This window comes from Pteropus medius, unplaced genomic scaffold (genome assembly GCF_902729225.1).
Source record: "Pteropus medius unplaced genomic scaffold, Ma_sr-lr_union100, whole genome shotgun sequence".
Classification (NCBI taxonomy): domain Eukaryota; kingdom Metazoa; phylum Chordata; class Mammalia; order Chiroptera; family Pteropodidae; genus Pteropus; species Pteropus medius.
The window spans coordinates 20,483,558-20,498,247 of NW_024351729.1; the positions used below are offsets into that span (position 1 = coordinate 20,483,558).

Consider the following 14,690-nt stretch of genomic DNA (forward strand, 5'->3'; position numbering starts at 1 on the left):
TGTCAAGTTCACTCAGACCTTCCTTTGGAGAGAGCAGTTACATGCTCAACTCTAAGAGTGTATACTGATTGGTTTAAACCAAAAGAACGCAACTTCAGCTGTATATTAGAATCATCCAAGGAGCATTTAAAATACCAATACGTTGAATCCACTTCCCAAACCAATGAAATCAGAATCCTTTGAAGGGGCACCAGGCATGAAGCTCAATAACTTAAGCCAATAAACATATCCCATGGGCTCAGCAATGGACACATAACCCAACTCAAGACAAGGAGATGCAACAAAATCTATGAGGCTTCTGCGAGCAATCAGGAGCGTGTTCTCTCTTCCAACGAACATCATGTGAGTGTAGAAATTCTAGAACTGCTCTCATCACTTTTACTACCCCGAGAAAAGCCTAAGGAAGAAGTCAATACTCAGAGGAGGACAAATATGAAAGAATCAGAGAGATAGAGCCTAAGGACATCCTGGGCCTCAGGACCAAATCTCACTTGAAGTCAATCCTACTTCTGAAACTCTGTTATCTAATCCAATTTCATTTAGGTTCGGACAACTGGAGTTCTTTTTCTGGTCCTTGCATCTGGAAGATTCATGTTATGAAGTCCACTCACTGAATACATAAACAAAAAAAGAAACTATAAATACTGCACAAAATGTTAGTCTCATATTTTCCTACCTCTAGTCCCTGGGGGAAAATGTTCAGTATGTATACCTATTCAGCTGGGGATGTCCCAGGGTGGCTTACAGAAAATGCAGTGTTACTGGCTTTGCCTGGGTCTGAATCTTTCTTTCCCAAGACTGCCTTAGGCGATGCCATAGACATAACAACAGTCCTTTTCTACATCCAGGGATTGCTTTATGATGCCTTTCTTGTCCATCAGAGCAGAGCTTCTCACCTTCACAAGACTTATTACGACAGGGGAGACTTATTACAACAGTTATATCTAACTGGCTGAATTCTTCTAAAGATCCAGAAGGAAAAGGTCTAACTATATCATTGGCTTAACCACTCAGCTCCCTCACTTAAAAAATATGTTGAATCTATCTGGCTGATCTATGATCAGTTCAAAGTTAACTTTTGACTCAATAACTGAGCCAAAGTCTATTCACCATCTAAAACCCAAGCATTAGGATGACCTTCCTTGTCTTATAACTTTCTTGAACGGTAAAAAGTCTTCACAGGAAAATGCTCATACACAGGCTGAAATCTGCTTCATCTTTTTCATGGCATACCTCAAGATCTGATAATCACAAACTGAAGTGGTCCTTAGTATATTTGATCTGCACAAAAACTCACCCAAGAAGGTCTTTCCCAAATTACTTGTGAAGTAACGTAACTCTCCCCATACTCAACTACCAGTAGAAGTTAAGCCAGAATTCAAATCTAAGTGCATCTAATTCCAAAGCCACATACCCTTAAAAAGTAAATAACTGAAAGGAAATAGAAAATAATGAATAGTTATTTTTGCTTCCTCCACCCAGGTTCTTTTTCTTATGAAGTTATTGTTTGCTTAAGTTAGTTAATGGGTTCATATAATTCACAATTCTGAAAGGACTAGAGGCTCCATTCCCCACCTACCAGTGTCACCTCTACAAGTCATAAATTTTACCAATTTCTCTTGTACCCTTCCATTTTTTCCATAAATGGTAGCATACTATATCCTGTACTTTTCACTTAATGATAGATTTTAGCAGTCATTCTGTATCCGATATAAGGTTCCAAATTCTTCTTTAACTTTACTTTTTGACTATATAGACAGAAACAGAATTATAATAAACATATGTATTTGTTTTACAGAAAATGATCCCCTAAAAAATGTCAATATTTTCTTAAGTGTGCTTTAAGACTCGAAAATGTCTTAAGATATTTTGCTTCCTAGTCATTCTTTCTAACATCACCATCAAAAAGTATTAAGTAACCACAGTGCCATACACTATACATATCCCTTTGGGAATTTCCACTTCAACTCAACACCAACATTAAAAGAAGACACCATATAACTGTGCCTATAACAATAATGCATTACAAAAATTAAACATCTGCATCAGGAAACTACGAAGTAAATAGCAGCCAACTATTTTTACTTGAAAGCGATAGCTTCTTGGTAAAATGAATTCTTTGAACACTGTAACTGTTATCTCTTCCTTTTCAATTTTCAGTTAATTCATATCATCTTACGCTACTTTCTACTTAAAACGAAGAGAGATTCTCTAAAAAAGAAAAATCATATTGACTGCTTCTCCAATTTTTTTTTTCATTAGGTATATAGTGGAAAATATCAGATAAGTAAGAAAGACATATAATACATGAAAGAGTGGAGTCTGGATTTTAACAAACAGATTCTCCATGTTTGCTTTTCACAGAGAAATGTGAGATGGATAACGCAGATTAGGGTAGTTTTGCAGTGACAGAAGGAGTCCTCGAAATGGCTGCTGTCAGTCTGGGAAAAGATATTTAATAATGTACAATAAGGCTCAGTTCTGAGGCCTTGTCATCATTTTTATCAGTGACCTCGTGATGTCAAAAGTCACTATAGTAGGAGGGATAGCTAATATATGGAATGAGAGAATCAAGATGGGAACCATATAACAAATAAGACCTATGAAATAAAATCTACAGGTCAAAATTTATTAGAAATAAATAAAAATAGACCCTACTCTTCGGTTGAAAATATCAACACAGCCAAAGTACCAGATGCAGGGACCTGCCTACACAGCAGCTCACACAGGCTAGTCTCGGTGGAAGCCAGGAAAAGATCAATGTTAGAAGGAACTTCCTATCCAAAATGAGGCTTTGTAAGATAACGAGCTCTCCATCACTAGAACGCTGTTTTAATTTCTAAATTTTATACAGAAACGTACTATATAATATATAATTACTAGAAATATAATTCCTATAGGTTCTTTCCACATAATATATTTTCCCTGTGTCACCTGACAAAATCCAAAAAGGATTTAAAGGCACTTACAGAGAGAGAGAGAGAGAGAGAGAGAGAGAGAGAGATTGATTTACAAAACAGTACTTACTACTTCCTAGGTACTATTAAGCTCTTTACATGTGTTTGCTTGGTTACTTTTCATAAAATGATGTTTCTCTACAAGATGGATATTATTATAACATCTGAAGAATGAGAAAACTGAGGCTCCGAGAGGCAAAGTAACTTGCCCAAATGTGCACATCTGTAGTGAGACGCTGGGATTTAAACCCAGGCAGTCTAGTGGCAGAGTCAAGGCACTTAGCCACTGCTCATACTACCTCTTAAAGCAGGAAGGGAGGGTGGCTGAGCAAGGTGGGAAGTGAGGAAAGGAAGTGGAGCAAGAGGACGTGAAAGAGCGGTTGATCAGAGAAAAGACCGAAGCCACCGCAGCTGTGCCTGAAGAGGAATTAAGAAGACACGATTGAAATTTTGAGAGAAAACAGAACTTTTCTAGAAGCAAAGCAGTCCCAGGCTCTAGCCAAGAATTTTGCCGAAACCAAAATTGCCCTCAAGCATGAACTCGCTGGGAGGTTGTACTCCAGTCCTTTTGGGGACTTCAGTTCCGTCCCCCATTTTCGGAGCAAGTGAAAGGACAACCCCCTCCTACTTTTTCCATCCCTTTCTTCCTCCACTCCCTTCTGTCCAGTTCATGGACACTTCATCTCTGAGGACTGAGAAAAAGACAAAACCATTCCCTTCAAGATGCTGGAGTGGTGAGCGGTAAGGGGTGGCAAAGGCCTGAGATTCTGAAGACCGAGGAAAAAAGGTCAGTATTTTGGACTGGGCTGTGCTTATCTGCAACAGAGAGAGCTGTGAATCTCTCCCATACTTTTCTGAAGCTATGCTTCAGCCTTCAGGCCTGAGAAAACCCCCAGGTTTCTTAGACCTACCTGACGTATTTCCTCTGCTCCCCCCGCCCCGCCCCCTTGGGATGTCCCACCCCTCACTTCAAAAGGAAACCAGCCACATCGTCTTTCCTTGGAAAAGTCCCTGGAGAGCTTGCAGCCCTTTTCTCCCAGGCTTGCAAGATTATAAGAGTGGCTACAAGAGTGCCTACTTCAGAACCCCAGCCAAGTCCTCCACAGAGCTCAAGTGACAAACCACAGTTTCGCTGGCTCACATGATGGCCTCCCTCCTCCCAGAGCTAATCAGCTGGTACCTTTGAAAAAACAGCCAAAAGCTTGAACTTCATATGCCAAATCCAAGATAAAAAGTATGTTCCAAGGAACTAGCTCATTCGTCCTATGAGGCAGCTGGTCTCACTGACGCCAGCAACTGAAACGCCCTTCCCTTAACCTTACTACTTCCTCAAGCTCCAGCCCATTCTCCATCCTTCCCTTCATTGCTCAAACGGCTTACAAGGGGAGCTTCCACTTGCTGCTCTCAATTCCTTCTCATCTCCTTACTCACCAGCCCCTGGCATCAGCCCTTTTTCAGACCTGCTATCCACGGAAAGTACTAAGGTGCTTTCCTTGCCTTCCTCACGTCACTACGGCCCAAATGGGGGTGTCTCATAGTCCTTTCTGAAGGCCTTCGCCTTTTCTAAAGCATTCAGTACTGATGACCATCCCTTTCTTAACGTGCCTCCCTAGGTTTCTGTGGGAAAGGAACGATGGAATGAGCATCTATTACGGACCTAATGAGTACAGCGGGCGTGGACTCCGCCACCACTCGCGAGGTGGCTCAGAATCCTCATACGTTGGAGGAGAGGTCCAGCGTCTTGCCTAGGGTCATTCGGCAGTAGGTCTGTTTGAAATCTGCCGTCCAAAGTGCATCGTCCAGTTGATCTCCTTCACTCCCTTCTTTCCTCCTTTGCCTCTTCGTTTCATGCCATCCTTTCTTCAAGGCTCTGTCTTGGGTCTTCTTATCTCCATCTCCCTGGATAATTTCTCCTCATGCCTCCAACTTCTGTTGTCACTCCAAGTCTCCTTCTTTTGCCCTGACCCCAAGCCTCAGCTCTGGATTTTAATTTGCCCCTTTCTGCTGGGTGTCTCCATGTGAATGGACTGCTGACCACGCTATTCAATAGTCTGACGCCCCCACCAGCCTCCACGGGCCAACGTCTTCCCTCTTCTGTTCCCAACTAGGTTAGCTGCTCTCGCGCTCCTTCAATCCCACCTTCTGAATTCAAACCAGTCACCTAATCCTGTTGGTTCTCTCTCTGTCACCAAATTCCCCTCCTTCCTATTTCCACTGCCTCGGCCTTAATCGGCCCGAATAGCTGCTATACTGGTCCCTCGGCTTCCAGAAGCTAATGTCTCCAATCTCCCTCCAACCAGCTGTCTTCCTAAAGGTGAGACTGGATCATTTCCCTCCCCGAATCTTCAGTGGTTCCGTACCACTTACTGAACGAAGCTTCATCCTCGAACAGGCTCTCCATGATCTGACTTTCCACTCTTGTTCCAAACATGTCCTTATACTCAGTGTGCTCCTGCCACATGAGACTGCCAGTGTGCCTGTGACCACACCTCACTCCACTGCCATCGAACTCCCATCCACTTTTCAAGGCTCAGCTCAAACACCACCACCTTGAGGAACTTTCCCCTTTCCTAACAGCTGAAAGTAACTGCTTCTTCTTTTCAAATTCTTCAGCCCCCTTATGAAAACTGTTGTAGAGTTATTTACTGTATATCCATTGTTATGTAGGCGTTTGTAATGTCTCCAACCATGTATTATTACACAGTCCTCTGTATACAGTAGGTGTCCCAAAAGATTTGCTGAACCCAAATGAATGTGACAATCACATGTTCTACCGGTGACTGAGTGCCGATTTTCAATCTAAAAAGCAGCACTAAATCTTAGCAGAAAAAAGCTACTTGGACTCTAATTCATGTATATAAACCTGAATAAGGCAGGTTTATATAATCAAATGATTTTGATTCTCATATTTTTTAGAAAACAGAATACGTTCAAGAAAGATGAAACAAAAGAAACAATCCATTCACCTCTTCTACTCTGTGCCTGATCAAGCATTGGATATTTGAAAAGTACTCTTCACATGTCTCTTTAAATGATAAATTTATTCTAGGTCAGAATTTTTGCTCTAGTTCTAGGTCAGAACACATGAGCATTGCAAGGGGCAACGGGACTGCATTAAGCCACCAAGTTAAGGATGTGCCTTCCTGAGGCTGTGCTATGCGGCAGACACATCTCAGGCCCTTGCTATGTATGATTCCATTCATCAGAAAATCTGATGAGATGGGTTTACGAATCCCTTTCTAGAGATATGTTAAGTGAGGCTGCAGGAGGTTAAACAACTCAGCTGAGACCTCACAGCTATTAAGCGGAGAACCTGAAATTTAATTCCAAGTCTTTCTGACTCCAAACCCACAGTTCCTCCCAGTACCCTAAGCTGCACTCAATTAGGCCCAAATTTAGCCCACCACATTGTCTTTCCCTGTCACCAATGTAGAAACTGGGACACAAAGAGAGAAATGGAACATAATGTGCAGAGACTTTCATTCCAAAAGAGGCTTCTGGCACAGCCAGTCAGGTTTAGAAGACAGACAGTCCCTACATCCGTTCCCCTGCTACCCCTCGCCATCACACTCCTCACTGCCCAGCAGCGGGAGGCAGGACAACACAACTAGATCCCAGTACAAGGGGCAGGCTGGGGACACTCTGTGGGGAAGGGAGGTGAGAGCTGATTATGTAGAGGAAGCTAAGAGTTTCCTTTAAACACAGCTGGTTCTGGACAGTGTCAAGGCCACCTACCCAGAAGGAGCATCCTCTTTCAAGACTATAAAAGCCTCTTCTCTCCATCCACCAGACATGATGTGTAAGTAGAAAAGATAGGATTGTGTTTCACTGTTCCTAGATGGCCGGTCCACTCGTTAGCCCTCTGCTTCCACCTCGGCCCAGATGGCACAGGATCAAATAACAGAGCAGAGAAACTCAGTGTATTAGAGAATAAATAATAGACTAGATGAACTTTGGGTGGGGGGGGGTGAGGGGGGAGTGGTAGGGAATAGAGGCCGAGGAGGACATAGTGCCCAAGGACCTGGCACTCAGGTCTCTGGGGGCTCTAGGACTTGAAGGGCCTTCCAACACCTCCTTATTGCTTCTGCCCAGACATCTCATCACTCTAGAGCACTCACTCCAAGAAAGGCCTGTCTGTTGGTAACTAGGGCTAGGGCAATGAGCCTTTTTAGGTGGGTAAATCAAACTCTGAGTGGTTCTCTCTCTCTCTCCTAGCCTCATCAGACCCATCAATTCAGTGAGATGAGAATAAGCCTTTGGGTTACAGATTTGCTCCTGGGTCTCCTCCCTACTGACTGACTCTCCAGAGCTATCTATTTGCCTTTCTCTGAATCCCAGTGGGATTAGCTTGCTGCACTGACAACTAGGCTCTGAGTCCCCGCCCCAGATGCTGATACTTAAAAGATCACAAAGTGAAACCTTCCTAAGGTCTGGCAGCTGGCAGCACTTTGACTCTACATTCCATGCAGGGCCTCAAACCCCAAATGTCACCTCGGAGTTGCTGCTGGGAGCACCTTGGAAAGGCGCATCCTTACTTTGGTGGCCTAATGCAGTCCCGTTGCCCCTTGCAATGCTCATGTTTTCTGACCTAGAACTAGAGCAAAAAATTTGACCTAGAATAAATCAAATGCAAATGCCAAGTAATGCTTTTCCAACTCTCCTTGTTTATTTTTATTCACAGCTCCGCTGGAGTTCTGGAAACAGACTGCTTTGCAGCCAGAGGCCCCTGACCTAATTCTTTATCTGGTTTTAACCAGATTAAGCCAAGGGATAGCTTGCAGCTCCTGCTGGGGAAGTGTGCCCAAAAACCCATGGAAAGGGGCTGCTAAGCAAAGAGATTTCAAGTCACTTTTGTCTAATTTGGGGGGTCCCTGCCCATGTGTGGCTTTAGACTTAGGAGAAGGGCCAAACTCAGGGTATGATTTGGCTGATGCTGCCAGTGGGAAGAAAGTGACATTGTTATTCCTAATCAACTAGTTGGAACCACCTCAGAGTTCTGCTGCTCCAGTCACTGCAGGGAAGAAGGACAATTAGTTGCTGTCACTTAAGGCAAAGGGTAATAAGACTCAATTCCTGTGCATGGAGAAGAAACGGGGACTCGAATTTCTGCCAAGATAAAAATAACCAGTTCACTCAATTACTTTAAATATATACCTTCTCATCAAGGAAGGCTGCTTCTTCAAAGTACTGAAGCAAATTTAGATTTAATGATGGATGGAGTGTACGAATCATCATGAAAACATCGCAGAGATCTGGCTATCCCTCAGCATCTATCCAGCCCTGTACAGAACAATACAGCAGCCGTGGGCCTCACAGGGCTAGGAGCACTTGGAGTGTGGCAAGTCCAAACTGAGAAGTGCTATAAATGTAAAATACACAATGAATTTTGAAGTCTTGTACCAAAAAAAAAAGAAAAAGTAAAATACATCATTTAAGAGCACTTATATTAATTACATGTTGAAATGATAATATTTTGGATATATTTGGTTGAAATATTTTATTAAACTTAATTTCACCTATTTATTTTAATTTCTTCAATGTAGCTACTAGAAAATTTTAAATTACTTCTGCGGCTTGCTTTTTTTTTTTTGGATGGTGCTGATCTAGATAATACTAAATGTAATGGTTTAATTTCAAAGTGTGGCAAAATTTGCAAAGGGACATCTTGTTAGCCAAATCCCACCAGAAAAAACATTCTTGTGTGGATCCTTACGCATTGCAGATTCTTTCCAGGTGACAGTATTATAGTGTTTATCTCACAGTAGGATTATATACAGGTGATGTTTTTCTGTATATAAAAACATCCAAACTTTCTATCCAAACTTTCCACAATGGTCATGTACATCTTTTATAATCAGAACAGAAACTTTAAAATCCCTAAGAACTATTCTTTTTATAGCTTTCTTCATTAATGTAACCTAGTGTCTAATTATCTCCAAAATGGAAAAGTCTACTACTGATGGGTACTACTGTAATTTGAATTCATTTAGAAAAGTCTTTACTATATTCTGGATGGCAACTCACAAACCTTAGCTCATCTGATTTCAATGAATTCTGTTACATTGAAAATCCCATTGATAAATCTGCAAGTTCTTGTGTGTGTCCCAGTATTTAGCTGAAAGCACCGTTGCTTCTGTGGGGCATTTACTCTGTTTTCCAGGATCTCTGCCAGCTTCAAAGAGGAGTGAGAGAACAGGGCAAGGACAAGGTCATGACCAGGAAGGAGTTCCAGGTAGAGTTAAGATCTTTTCTTTTCGGGAGGTGGGGGAATAGGGGTCACTCAGCAGAGCCACAGTTATAGGGAGAGAAAGGAAAGAGAGAAATTAGGAGTTATAATTTGCTTTTATAAACTAACAACCCCCCATATCTGAAAGTTCTCCATTTTTTTTTTAACCCAAATACTTCTTATTGTAGCGGTAACCTTTTTTTGTAATTACTCTACCTCATCACCAGGGACCCTACTCACAATTGCTCTTCCTTTATTTGAAAGCTGCCCAACTGTTTATTTTTGCCTGACACTGAATAACTCATCCTTTCCATCTTCACTCCCCCTACCCCAGGAAGGGGTTAAAGCAGCTGGCCTGGGATCCAGTCAGAGTGAGTGAGTGTGTGTGTGTGTGTGTGTGTGTGTGTTCCCGCCACCAAGAGTTGGGGGTGGAGAGGGTAAGTTCCCAGGAAAACAGAAAGAAGGCAGGTGATCCTATCTAATTTCCTTATCAATTGAACCTCCTAGTAACTAGAGGAATGATATTTGCTCGAGGAAGAAATCTTATCTACAGAATGCCCTTGGCAGAACGTCTCTGGCCAAAGGTTTGCTTAGACTCAAGGCACCCATTCTTCAGGGTATGGCTCCCTAGAGAATGCAACTGTGCTACAAAATAATGAATAGGTATACAATGGAGCTCTTGGTAATTTAAATGCTTTCCACGGTGTGAGATTAACCCAGTGAACTTCACTTAGACTCATCCAGTCAGAGATGCCTGTCCTGTGGGGGAAGAGGGTCCGAGGTCTCCATCTGCTTCATCTGAGCCTCTCAACTACCTGTGACTTTGAAAGTATTAGTAAAGCTTGATACTCGGTAAGATCTATGACCATGTGAATCTGCTCCGACAATCTGTGTTTTGCTCACCCCGCCTCTCCCCAATCACTTGACTCCAACTTTCTAATTTATCCGTATTTTCATTGTCTACCGGTAGACCAGTAGACCGTCTCTAAATTATCCACATGCTTTTTAAGATAAAGACCTGCAAACTAAATCACTTCCCTAATCACACCAAGCACACCTCTAGCTGTTACACCCCTAAGAACACAACTCAAAGTCACACTGAACCTTCCTCAAGAGGTCTAAGACACTTGTCTATGTCACCTGTCTATGACAATGGAGTTCCTTTAACAGCTTGGAGTTAATATTTAAATTCAAGCCTTGTAAAGCATTTTTCCTGACAATTCCAGTATCTCACTCACTGTCCATTTTTACTCCCCCATAATCTTCATCTGAGCCTCCAGACACTCCCCCCCAATCCAAGTGTTTGGGGGTTACTCTAATAAAGCCTCGAACATGATGTAATGCCACAGCAGAAAGGAAAGACGAGCTCTTAAGCAGAAGCAGTCTTGTAATTGCCTGGACACTCACTGGCTGTTACAGACACATGGATGACCCTCTGCCAAGCCAACTGGGAAGCTGCCTGGTGAATGCTGAATAAGGAAGCCATTTTCAATTTTCAAGACCTCTGCCTCATTGGTCATCTGCCTGGTTCCTTATAAACATGGCAGGCTTTCATTAATTCCAACGAAGACCCTAACACAATTCCTATGCATTTAAAACTCAGAATGGAAAAAGGAAAAAGTAGTATGGCACTAATCTGTGGTGCATTTCACGCATTTATCATATTTGGGAATTACAGTGTATTTTTTTTTATTTTGACTAATCTCATATAATAATTATACAGTCATTTTTCAAAAGAAAAAATCATCAGTAAGTAAAAAAATGTTTTTTGCACCCATAACTGAAAAGTCTGGAGGAGTCTCTCCGTTTCTAAAGAGGATCTCTTCTTCCAAGGATCAGCAAGGAAGCCCTCCTCCAAGGGGCTGTGACGTATCCCTTTCGTGAGAAAAATTAAATCTATGCAATCATTTGAGTCAAGTCTACTGAGCACCCAACCAAAAGCAAAGCTTGGATGGCCTCAAGCCAACTAGTAAATATGTTAGGGTTTACAAGACACGAGGTCTCTGGTCATGACTACTCCACTTCCTCCCTGTAGCACAAAAGCAGCCAAAGACAATATGTAAACAAATGGGTATGTCTGTGTCCCCAATAAAACTGGATGTGCCCTGTGGGCTATAGTTTGTTTAGAATGGGGAGGAAAATGTGGCAGGGAGGAATCCAGTCTACCTGTTTTATTCTCAGAAAGGTCCCCAGCCCTCATTCCAGACATAGTGCATGCATCTCACTCAAAGGTCACGAATGAGGTCTAGCTCATTAAGATGCAGATGCCGGGGAGTACAACACGCAATGTGTCTGGGGTTAAAAGCCATATCGCTGAGCCATAGTTAAATATGAGGACTTTTGAGATATGTCCTCCATACCTCCCTCCATCAGAAGAGAAACTGGGCCCAAAGAGCCTGTCACACAGCAAATTAGTAGCAGAGTCAGGAGACAGTAGCAGAATTAGTCCTGAACCCTAGAAACCGCCCGCTGTGTCACACTCTTCCTAGTGCTCTACAAAATAAGCATCTGTTTTACTTTTTAACACCCGTTGCCAGAGCCCCAGGCAACAGAGCAAACAAAGATGAGCTTTCAAACTTGCTCCTGCAAGGAGATTCATTCTTCCATATGATCCTCCACACAGAACAACGACTGAAAATATATGTGAAAGTAAGTGTGCCTCTCTTCGCTGGTCGTTCTCAAAGCTTGTAGGGTACCTCGAAGGGATGGTAAGGATCAAGGAAACCGGGCAGTTGAAGTGTGATTTTATTCATCATCTACTACCCTCTCAGGACCTCTTGTTTCCGGCACTCTTCCTCCTCCACGTTTTAGTCCTGCCCCAATGCCCAGGGCCCACCACTGCACTGGCCCGTCTCAGCCTTCTCCTCCACACCCCGCAATCAAAACTTACCAGTCCTGGATCCTATTCTTTCCAAAAACTAATTTGTAATGACTTACTATTAACAGGTATATTAATGTTTTTCTAAGATATGACTAAATAGTCTCTGATAAAGAAGGAATCTAATATTGCTCCCGGATATCAAGTTTGAGTTTTAAAGGGGCGTTTTAGTAGCTCGACGCAGTGTTTTTGGAACTTTATGTGGGGTGGCTTTCCCAAAGATGCCAGAGAGGCTGTCTGAGATGGGGAAATCTGGGTTCTTACGGTTACTTTGACAGGAGAAGTTTTAATCTTAGCAGTTTCCTGGTACGTTTCACTGGAGGGTAGCAGAAAGCTCCAAAGATAACAGAAAAGAAATTTTAAAACCACAGACATACACCAAAGCATCGACCTATGGTCAAGATCTCAGCCATGATGCCAACACAGAAGCTATTTTAAGGGTGTCAGGAACTGGGAGGCATTTAAGATCTGACTCTTTTACAAGCTAACAAGTTCCCCTGCCAGTTTCATGTGTGCTGGCAAAAAGCCACAAAGATTCCTGGGTCAGAGACAAAGGACCCAGCAATAGCAGATCAAAATTTTATACCCAGTTCTCTGAGACCCGATTCAGGAAGAGGCCAAAATGGCCACCTACATGTTCAGTGCATTACAGGAGGAACCCGAATTTAGGAAACCTAAATCTTTTATAATGGGCCATAGGCCTGCCCTGCCGTTGCTCAGAAAGAACTGCCACTACACCTCCTGGGGATGTTCATCATGCAAAGCGATCCTTGAAAAGTGCAGAAAGAAAGGCAGACAGGGCCTCTGCTCAGAATGGCCTTGGGGATCAAGAAACACCCTTGGAGAATTATCTCTCAGCATGGAGGAGGGGCTCCCAAAGGAATGTGAGCTTCCCAGGCTGAGGAGGAACAGGGGCCAGGAGAAAAAGTGCAAATCCTGCAAAGGACAAAATAAAGCATTTTCTATTTGTTTAGTTCAAAGAGCACCCCACCCCTCTTAGAACGGAATTCAGAATCTGCTTCATGGCCTCCTGGGCCTTTGGGAATCTAGTTCTTGCCGGTCTTCTCAGTGTTACTTTGGTGCAGCAGCTCACCTGCTCCCCTCAGCTGTAGCCACGCGTGACCTTCTTGCTGCTCCTGGCATATACCCACCTCAGGGGCCTTTGCATTCCTGTTCTCCCTCTGCCTGGGAATGTCCGGCCACAGAAACACTCCCTCACCTCATCCAGATCTCTGCCCCCGGCCCAGGTCACTTTCCTCCCCCTCTTCTTGACATTTTTTCTTCAAGTGTATCACAACATGCTTCACATATTAATTTGTTGTCAGTCTCCCCTCAGTAGAATGTAAGCTCCGAGGGCAGACCCTTTGTTTACTGCTATGCCCACCGCCAAACGAAACAACTATTTTTAATCCTATCAATGACATGCCTGCCTACCTACCATTACAGGTTTAATTGTCTCCTCCCCCCCAAAAAATTCCTGCACTGAAGTCCTACCTCTAGCACCTTAGAATGTGACTTTATCGGGAAATAGGGTCTTTAAAGAGGTAATCAAATTAAAATGAGGTTATTAGGGTGGGACCTAATCCACTATGACTGGTGTCCTCATAAGGAGACATTTGCCATGATGAGCAAGGTGTCAGCTGCCATAATTGGTAAAAACAGTATGTAGGGTCGACTGCTACCCAAGCCTGGAAGCAGAAGTTCAATAGCAAATCATCACTCTGGGGAGCATCTGAGATCTTGCTCCCCAGCATATGTTGACAGTTTGGCTCAAATAAACTCGTATTAAAAAAAAAAAAAAATCACTCCGAAACATTTCAGTATGTGTGTTCTCTCCAGTTGCTATATACCCAAAGATGTTTTCTATTCCCCAAACGTCAGTTTAAAGCAGGCAAAAGATAAATACTATGTCATGGATTAGAATGTTCACGTGAGGACTGAGGCATCGATGAAATGCTCTTGTTTTCAAACACTCAGCAATCAAGAGCCTCGGTACATGTGAGCTGGAGTCAGTTCTTATTAACGACCAGATCTTACCCTGTGTCTGCTGAGACATTCCCACAGAGGCAAGCACAGACAGAGGTAAAAATATTCTAGCAAGCAAAAAGAAGAAAAAGATGGTTGAAACTAGCAGAGAGCGGCTTGCTTCCCTCCCTGATTGTTTTATGCAGCCCTGCCCTTGACTTTCTGCCACTGGAAGAAGAATCCAAGGGGACTGAAAGCAGGGGAAATGAGAGAAAGACAAGACCTTTCAAAACTAGGGCAGGGGAACAGGTGGAGAGAGTGGTATGAACAGCAGTCACTGTTTCCCCATCAGCTGAGGATGTGCCGACTAGGAGGGAGATCATTTTTCAAATGCCCCTGCCTTACCTAACCCTGGTCGGCTGGGAAAGACATCGGGCACCCCCAGTTAGTTGTCCACATTCTTAGGCCACTCAGCGACGTGGTTCACCTCTTTAAATAATTCAGCCCTCGGGCCCCACAAAATCCCTTGGGACAAGAAGCAGTCCCACTCCGCCAATGCCTTGGCCTCCAACCTCAGGGTCCTCATGCAGGACCCTTGTCCCTATCCCAGGAATGCTGGATCTCAAGCTTCTGGCAGCATTTCCAAGGTGATGAGGCAGCTCCA

The 14,690-nt window shown here is 43.3% G+C and overlaps 1 protein-coding gene across 1 annotated transcript in view; it reads right to left on the reverse strand.

The window, feature by feature from the left end:
- Window positions 1–14,690, reverse strand: part of MREG (melanoregulin) — a 52,092-nt gene that overhangs the window by 7,987 nt on the left and 29,415 nt on the right. The window lies entirely within an intron of this gene.